Source organism: Scardinius erythrophthalmus (genome assembly GCF_964197995.2).
Source record: "Scardinius erythrophthalmus genome assembly, chromosome: 7".
NCBI lineage: Eukaryota > Metazoa > Chordata > Actinopteri > Cypriniformes > Leuciscidae > Scardinius > Scardinius erythrophthalmus.
In genome coordinates this window covers 17,300,509-17,310,609 of record NC_138227.1, presented here as the reverse complement: position 1 = coordinate 17,310,609, position 10,101 = coordinate 17,300,509, and positions in this window count along the sequence as shown.

The following is a 10,101-nucleotide window of genomic DNA, read 5'->3' as shown; positions in this document are numbered from 1 at the left end:
TGCTTCGGCATATTATAGAGCCAATTGGATAAATTATGTAACGATAATTGTGTGGGTTTGTTGGTATGGATGTCTAAGTGTGGTTTGTATGTGTGTAATAAAATAAAAAGGTTGTTTGTGTGCTTGTAATATTTGAGAGAGAAAAACTCAACTGCAAATCGAAAATTCAATCACTGTGTTCACCAGTGGAGTTTTGCTGGGATCCAATGGGGAAAGTCTGGTACTGCGCCCAAACAAAATCTTACTGAAAGCTTATTTTTTGAGATATCGTCCTCAAATTCGGAACACAACCTGTTTAGATTTATGGCTTTGAATTTATGTCAGTTTTAGAGTTCCAAATGTTTCATAAAATATATATTTTAGATAAAATATTGATTATAATGTTCATAAATATTTTTCATAAACTTAAATTTCTATAACTTTTTTTTGGTTGCACTTTTTAAAAATGTTTCACTTCAACAACAATCTGTTTTTTGGTTGCACTTTTTAAAAATGTTTCACTTCAACAACAACCTGCCAAGGGTCTTCTTTAAAATGAGACCAAACTTAAGTATTTGCTCCCAAGCGTAACATTTTTATGAGAGTTTTTTGACTTGGACATTTTTGTCCCTTTTGGACCTATGAGTAAGTTTTAGTTTTTTTGTTAATGTTAACTGCATGAATTTTGAGCTATTATAGAGCCAGTTGGATAAATTATGCAATGATAATTGTGTGGGTGTGTTGGTATGGATGTCAGAGTGTGGTTGGTATGTGTGTTATATAAAAAAAATGTGTTTGTGTGCATGTGTGTGTTTGTAGTATTGAGAGAGAAAAACTCAACTGCAAATAACAAAGCCAATCACTGTGTTCACCAGTGGAGTTTTGCTGGCATCCAATGGGGACAGTTTGGTACTGCGCCCAAACAAAATCTTACTGAAAGCTCATTTTTGAGATATCAACCTCAAATTTGGAACACAATTTATTTAGATTTATGGCTTTGATTTTCTAGCCGTTTTAGAGTTCAACTTGTTTCATAAAATATATATTTTATATAAAATAATATTCATAAATCATTTTCATAAACTTAAACTTATATAACTTTTTTTTGGATTTACTTATAAAAAAAAATTAACTTCAGCAATAATCTGCCAAGGGTATTCTTTAAAATGATACCAAAGTTAAGTCTGTGCTCCCAAGCTTCAACTTTTTATGACAGTTTTTTGACATGGACATTGTTGTCCTCTTTGGACCTATGAGTAACTTTTTTAAATTGATGCACAAGGGTTAAAAAAAGACCTTCCCCAACTTCCTAGGTTGTTTATGAAAGCATGTAGACTATTTTTTTTGTGAAGGACTCAAGACGTTTTTGCCTGGAAAATCAAAAGAATGTGACATTTACATGCGCTCCCGAGAGCCTCTCTTCCATTCTATACTTATACAATGTTCAGGATAATGCCGAAAGAGCTATAAGGGGCTTTCGCACTGGATAGTTCTAGAAACTTAGTTCTAGGAACTAGCCACCAGGGTGGTTCCCCGACAACTAATGGTTCCCCTAGGAACGTTTTCCTGTTGTATTCGCACCGACAGTAGGAACTTTGAAGTGACGTAAACCCACGCTCGCTGTTGTGACTTTTATTTTGACGGCGCTCAGAACGCCAGAGCCTGAGCAAACAAACAGTGCCTGCATATTCCATGTTCATTAGTTTACAATCTGTCTAACAGTCCTGTCTAATACGATATTAAATAGAACTGTTATGCATAGAAAGTAGGCAGTATATGAAAAGATATTAGCGTATGTCGTGCGGTTGATGTCCAGCTAGCTGAGCAGAAATATATGATCACGTTTTGCTTGGTCCCCCTCAAAGTTGCGTTGGATTTTCTCCTCCGCGTAAAGGTTAAGAGGCCCATCTATCACTGTTTTCCATGTTCGTAGAGTTAGTTTCTGGAGTAAATATATAGGCTATAATCTGTGTGTTTACATAGCTTTTTTAAAAATGTTGGGTGCTGGTGTTTCGCGTGCGTTCGGCTAATCCGCGTACACTAACGTCACTGATAGTTCCTATAGTGCTGGTTTAGACCCTACTCCGAAGGAGGAGCTAAATTAATTCCTACAAAAGAGTTCCTAGAAATAAAATCGTTCCTAGTTCCTGCTGTGCGAATGCGCCGACATCCGGGTACTTTCGCCAATAGTTCTAGGAACTATGAAAAGGTTCCTCCGGTGAGAAAGCCCCTGTCATGTATGGTAATGTCAATGTGTCAAGCAAAGAAAAGGAATTAATTTAAAACTATAGTCTCATATAGCCAGATCTATATAGTCTATGCCTGGTGTCAATAATCAAACTATCATAACAGTGTAATTTTACCTACCTCATCTGTCGACAGCGTGGACAGCGTCTGGATGTTCGTTAACAGTATATCGCTGCAAAGGTTTCCAATTTCTTTTTACTCCTAAGCAAAGAATGAAAAAGAACTTAACCATGAATATTTCGGGGCATTGAATCACGGTCAAGTACACGAGTGCGGGCACGAGCAATAAGTTGCTGGTTACAGTTCACTTAATGCTAATAACAAGGGTTTCTGAATTCTACATAGTATAGCCCCTTTAAGTGAGCGTTAAATAATGGCAAATGTAATGTAAAAATGTAAGAAATTAACTTTGACTAAATATAAAATATTGACCAATGTACACTGCTGTTTAGGGCCAGTAATTTTAATTTTCTAAAGTCTCTTGTCTCTATTTTATAAAAAATACAGTAAAACCAGTATATTATTAAAAAATGTATTATATTTAATGTATTAATTTATTCCTGTGATTGTAAAGCAGAATTTTCAGCATCATTACTCCAGTCTTCAGTGTCACATGATCCTCCTGATATCATTCTAAAATATTGATTTGCTGCTCAAGAAACATTTTTTTTTTAGTATTACCATTGTTGAAAACTGCTAAATGTCTTATATCCATGATACATTAGCAGACCTCAAAATTAATATCCAATTTTGAGTGTACTGTGTTGTGTTGTAGTTTGGACGGCTCTGAGCCTCTAGGTCTGAGAGGGGTGGGAGAGGGAGCAGAATCAGAGGAACTTGCTCTCTGCAAAGGAGGTAACAGAAAATCATCTGAAATGTCTGAAAGCTGACAACACACTCTTCTGGTGAATTCTGTCAAATCACATATTGATCCAACATGAAGGTTTCAGATCTTCACTAATGGAGCTGGAGGAGTTCAATGTGAAAACGCTGTATGACAAGTTAGAGGATCAGAACTTACATCTGGCATCCCAACTGGCAAAGCATCGCAAGGACACACAGGAGTTTTACAGGAACATTTGCCAGCAAATTGATGCTTTGAGGGTAAGACAGCATTGAAGATAAGAAATCCATTAAAATCTAAAATAAAAAAAAATTAACACAAGCAGTAGTCTCTATAACTAATCAGCTTCTGCATCTTGAATTTAGGACACGCTAGAAAATATGGAACCCTCAAAATTGAACCAGTTGAAAAAAATACTAGACAGTGAAGCTCTGATGAAAAGAGAAACTGCTCATGGTGAGACAGCAGTTTGCTTGAACTTGAACGCCTTTTACATGTGTTTCTGCATTCTTAACAGTCACAGGTCAATGAAAGTATTTGTGTTTGCACCAGAGCCGTGGATGGGGCTGATGGAGGCCGTGCTGAGATCTTTGGAGGGAGTGCTGTGCAGGATGAATGGGGAGGTCTGGCAGCAACAGGACAGCACAGCTATAAATAGCCACAGAGACATCCGAGAGAGTGAACTTCCCACCAGATACATTCAGGTTAATCATTTAAACCAATTAAAACAACACAGAGCCAATTTATAAGCTACAGTGCTATGCATAAGTTTAGACACCCATGCTAAAGTTGACTAAAAAGAGGAATAAAAAAATCATCTTTTGGAAATTGAACTTAATGCCTTAATTAAAAAAATTAGGAAAAATCCAACCTTTAAGGACAGCAATTTTCTTTGTGAATGAATAATGTATCGTAAATAAATAAATGTTCTTCCTTAAAATACAGGGTGCATAAGTTTGGACACCCCTATGTTAAATTCTCATAGAGGCAGGCAGATTTTTATTTTTAAAGGCCAGTTACTTCATGGATCCAGGATACTATGCATCCTGATAAAGTTCCCTTGGCCTTTGGAATTAAAATAACCCCACATCATCACATAGCCTTCACCATACCTAGAGATTGGCATGGTTTTATTTCAGTTAGCCTAATAGCTGGTTTGATTTGCATTGAGAGATGATCTTATGGAAAGTACCCCATGCCAATCTCTAGGTACAGTATGGTGAAGGCTATGTGATGATGTGGGGCTATTTTAATTCCAAAGGCCAAGGGAACTTTATCAGGATGCATAGTATCATGGATCCAAAAATTATGCTCACAAATATTATGCTATTATCATTTTATGTTTTATCATAAAAGTGGTCCATTTGGCGCTATTTTTGATTTGTGAATAAATCTTTCTTTCAGGCAGTGTTGTTTTAGTTAAATGAAATAAAGCTGGAATAAATTATAAATATTAGATGGAAAATACTACAATAGTATATAAATAATACTAAAATAGCATTGCTTTTGGGTTGTCTTTAAAAAAAAATCAGTTCATTCAATTTACATAACCAGTTTGAATGATTCATTCACAAATGATACACGAAATGGCTTACAGCTTTTGTGTCCCACAGAGGAAAGAAAGTCATACAGGTTTGGAACGACACAAGAATAAGTTAATAGTGAATGTTCATTTGTGGGCGAACTATCCCAATAAGTGTTTCGATATCATTTTACAGTTTTCGCCCTCAGACATGCCTGAGTTTAAAGTGGGTGCTGATACAGAGGCAGCTTCCTCAGATCCAGGTTTGACCTTGTTAAAAACCAGTTTGCAACCTTTCACCCACGGACTGCTGCTGTGCTAAAAGTACATGCTCTCGTCTGTCAGGTCAACAGCAGAGCACCATCCCCTGTGTGAGTGAAGAGGAACTGGCCAAGTTTGTGTCTCTGACGCCTCTCTCCAAAACACTGCAGGAGATAAAGGAATCTCTCCAGACGCTTGTCCAAACGCCCAGGACTGAGGACGGTCTGTATACATTTGTGCTTTTGGATTCAATATTTAATCCTGCTCATTGGGCTAAAATAGAAATGCACTTTGAATAGGCTGTTCATGTCAGTGAGCTAAAGTAATTAATTATACTGATAAATAACAAAAAAATACAAATATAAAACATATTCTATTTTAGACAAATATACATTAAAAAAATTATATATATATAGTATAATAAATTGTATCCCCTCACAAATGTCTCTTTTGTGTGTATTGTAAGGTCTCCTAATCGTTTCAGAGTTTTGTAGTGATCTACATCTGCTTTCTTCTCCTTCAGTAATTATCAGCCCAGCAGAGAGTGAACCATCGCATCTGATCCCTGTTGCCCTTGACAACCTTTCCCCCCAGCATTTCGCAGTCTTCCTGTTTGGCTGCCATGTTGCGCGTCTGTTGAGCAGAGCTTGTGACTTCCCCCCTGTCATGCTGCTGTTGGCCAGGACGGTGCCAGTCTCGCACTGTGATAACCTGCTGGCCTACTGCCATACAGACTTCTATTATGACACAGCCAATCAAATTCTGTACATACTGGAGAAGAAGCTTCAAAATGCTGGCCAGTTCATCTCCATTATCTTGCACTCTATGGCCTACATAACCTCAGGTAAGAGAGATTGCCCTATCCTTTCATAAAGAGTTGTCTACTCTAAAGCTTTTTTCACCTGTATTTAACAAGACAGGTCACTTTAAGAAGACATGTTATTGTAAAGAATTCTTGTTTACAATGACAGTCTGAAATCAAAAGCATACTGGACAAACACTAAAGTTCAAAAGCTTTATTTGATCAAAAATACAGTAATATTGTGAGTTATTTAATTTAATGCATCCTTGGTGAATAAAAGTATTAGTTTCTTTAAAAAAGGTAACACTTTATTTTAGTGTTCTTGTTACACACATTACATATAGTTACTGTCGTAATAACTATAAATTATGTATAATTACTAAACCAAACCCCAAACCTAACTCTAATCCTATAGTAAGTACATGTACTGTAGTTAACTGTTATTACTCATTACTTAAATGTATAATAACACTGTAACACAGACACTTTAAAAATAAGTATAACCAAAAAAACTTTATTTTTAAACTTTAATTTATTAAAAAAATACTAAGACACAAAATAAGACAGTTAAATATTCACATATATATTATATATTCACATATGAACACTTAACTTAATTTACTTAATCATTTTAAGGCAATGGTTTTCCTCACTTTTTTTAAGTTAAGTCAACTGATCACTTTTTACAGTGTAGAGATGTTATCACATTTTAGTGACATCAGCAATGTATTCCAAACTTAAAGGGATAGTTCACTTTGAAATTAAATTTTGGTATGTTTTAGCTTACCTCAAGGGCATCCAAGATGTAGGTGTCTTTTTTTCCACTGCAGTTTCAATTTTGATATTTTTAGGTCAAACCGTTCTTGTCTGTCAGTCGTATAATGCAGGTCTATGGTCACTGTCTCAAAGAGCATGCACAGAGTCCAAATTAAAACAATTCCCACAGACTGGTGCAGACTGGCGCATAGGATATATACACTAGATGTCGCCTTGTCTACGTCAGTTCATTGGAACTAATGTCTTTAAGGCGACATCTAGTGTATATATCTATGCACCAGTCTGCGCACACGTCACACACCAGGAAGTGCGCGTGCCCTCAGATCACTTGGACATGGCTGTGTATAAGAGCTAAAAACTATATAAATTCTGTTCGTTTTCTCACACAAACCGCTCGTTTCGTGTCTTAGGCCATCAATGTGTACTTACGATGGGGAATTGTTTAATTTGGACGATGGGGAATTGTTTTAATTTGGACTCTGTGCATGCTCTTTGAGACAGTGACCATAGACCTGCATTATATGACTGTCAGACAAGAACGGTTTGACCAAAAAATATCAAAATCGAAACTACTGCGGAAAAAAAGACACCTACATCTTGGATGCAACTTGAGGTAAGCTAAAACATACCAATATTTAATTTCAAAGTGAACTATCCCTTTAAGGAGCGGCAAAATTAAAAGTTAAAATCTTTTGCCTTTTAAATTTTTACAGGTTCAAAATCTCTCGACTTCATAAAAACCTTCCACTTGGCCATATCGGCGTTAAGCATGCAGTTGTTTCATCACTCTTTCACTGAAGACCAGAGGAAAGGAAAGGTAAGGCATCTGTTTGGAATATTTATATGAAATCCAGGAAGAGCTATAACAGACTTTTTCACGTGTTAGATGGACAAGGAAAACACACCGGAGGCCTTTGGAACATTAGTAGAGAACTTCCTCAGTGTAAAAATACCTATTGAAACCCATTTTTCACAGCACCTGCTGGCAGAGAGGTTAGTATCAAATCTAAGGTGCATTTGACTTCAAGAACATATTAAAACATGAACATTAAGGACATATTAACTCAGTTCCTCAATTGATTTTAGACTTCAAGTATATAAATACTTCAAGCTGGAACAGCTCCTGCAGGAACTAAAACCAACTGTGAAAGACAGACATGGAGATGGTGAGGGATTACTTGTTTTATGAGAGATCTTTACTGAAAACGTTCAAATATTAACATTTTTGGGTCTTTTGTGTATATTGTTGCAGGACGAGGGCAAACTGGCCTAAAGACTCAAGTCCCAGTGAGTGAATGCACTTTTACATCTTGTTTTATTTATTCTGAAGAGTGTACAACTATGGAAATGTCCCTTTTCCCTCTCCCTGTGCTTCAGGTGCTGTGTGTGGAGAAAGAAATAAACAGACTTAATGAAGTTCACCAGCAGCTCTCCTCTGAACTCCACAGGGCAATGCTCATACGTACCCCACCGGAAAGGAAAGAGTCCAAGTTTGACAAACCGCTACAGGTAACAGCCAGTGGAGACCCTGATAACCCCCACAACATGGGAGGGAGTGCCAAATGCATTTACATTGTAACATGTATTTCTCACTTCTGTCTGTCTCTCACACTCCCCATGCTTTCAGGAGCAACAGATAACGCTGGAGCTGCAGAAGTGTCCGGTGGATCAGAGGCTGAAGGAGATGAGAGACAGACTTTCTAAACTGAGTCCTAATGAAAACAGAGCAGATCACAGCAAAGTGCTCGCTCAGAAAGACAGCCAGACTCCCAGCAGACGTAAACCAGAGAAACAGACACCTGCCGCAGGGAAGTCCAGCAACAAGAAAAAGCAGAGCAAGCACACGGACAAAGATGAGGAAAAGCGTGTGACTGCGTGAGGAGTAATGTTGGAAAAATTCCTAATATAACAAGTTACTGTACAGCGACAATCACTATGGACCTTTCAGAAGTGTGAGGTCGATAAGATTTTATTATAAATGTTTCTAATGCTAACCAAGGCTGCATTTATTTGATCAGTAATACAGTAAAAACAGTAATACTGTTAAATATTAAAATTATAATATATTAGTGTCACATGATCCTTTAGAAATCATTCTAATATGATGATTTGCTGCTCAAGAAACATTTATTATTATTATCAATGTTGAAAACAGTGCTGCTTAATATTTCTGTCGGACCACTATCGTCAAATACGATTGACATTTAGCATTCAGGATTGGCGGTATAGTTCTGTTCTGGGAAAGAACTCCCTGCGCATTCATGCAGCCTAGCATGGATAAGAGAGCAGCAATAACCCCCCAGCAATAAAAAGGGTAAAAGAACAGAACTAACATGAATGTATTGCAGGCATTATTAATTCATTTTAATGTACAACATAATTTGAGAATTTATTCCGATTCAAGGGGAATCAGAATGCCAAATCCTGACTGACGAGAGGAGGAGCTGGGGATGGAGGAGGGAATTCGCTCCTGAGAGATGCGATAGCTGTTGATAATACTGAAGGAGCTTATATATGTATACAGCGATAGGCGTCATATTCCTTTAGGTAGACGTGGATCAGCTGAGAGTCAGCTAAATAAAACTGTATTTATTTAAATAAAACTGTATTTATTTAAAATTGAAATAATTTGTAACAATGAAAATGTCTTTACTATGACTTTTGATCAATTTAATGCATCCTTGCTGAATAAAAGTATTCATTTCTTTAAAAAAATATATCTTACTGACTTTACGTAAGTTTAGGTGTTTTTAAATTGTTTATCTTTATTTTTGAACATGATTGTTAGCCCTAATAAAATCGAAATCTAAATGAAACCCAAGTTGAAACCCAAGTCTTGTTTCAGTACATTTATGCTAAAAAGTTTCCCATTTCTTCAGAGTCGGTCCAAGAAACATGTAAAATGTTACTAATTAAACACACTCTTTTCTGAGCAGTAAATTATGTGACGTGCTTTATCTCTGCTTTTCCAGTCAGTAATCTAACAGTTCATGCGTGCTCATGCTCTGAGCCGGGCTAAACTCTATTCCTCTAGGGGGAACAGACTGAACAGATTGGTAAGGGAAAGCAGTAGCTATCATCACGCTCTATCGGTGTTACAACTCTCTGTCCTTGAGCTGATACGCTCAAGAAACTTCCATTGGCTGTTTGCCGTCTGCCTTTATCACTTAGATTAAACAAACAGTGTATCCCACGTGGCATCCAGAGCAGACTTTCCACTTCACATACCTGTCAGCCTCAGTGTACTGCCGCTGAAGTAGATACGGTGATTGCAAGGCCCTCATACAACTTATTATTCTCACATTCAAACCTTATTTTGTAGATGTTTACATTTATTCCTAGATGGGCCATTAATTTTTAGTGTTAAACTTTATACTTTTGAGAAACTTAGCATTTTAAATCCTCTATTGACACTGCTACAATGTTTTATATCAGTATATATAATTTTTTGCAGTATAATAATAATTATAGCAGAACCCCACATTTTTTAATTTTTTTAACTTTTCTGGAATTGGGGTTGTAATTGTTTTTTATATTAATATTAGTTGTAGTGGTAGCAACAACATCACTTATCACTTCAACTAATATCAGCAAAAACAATAATAATGGTCATTGTTATCATAATTATTATTATTATTGTAATGACACTATAATTGTCAGTGTTTTTGT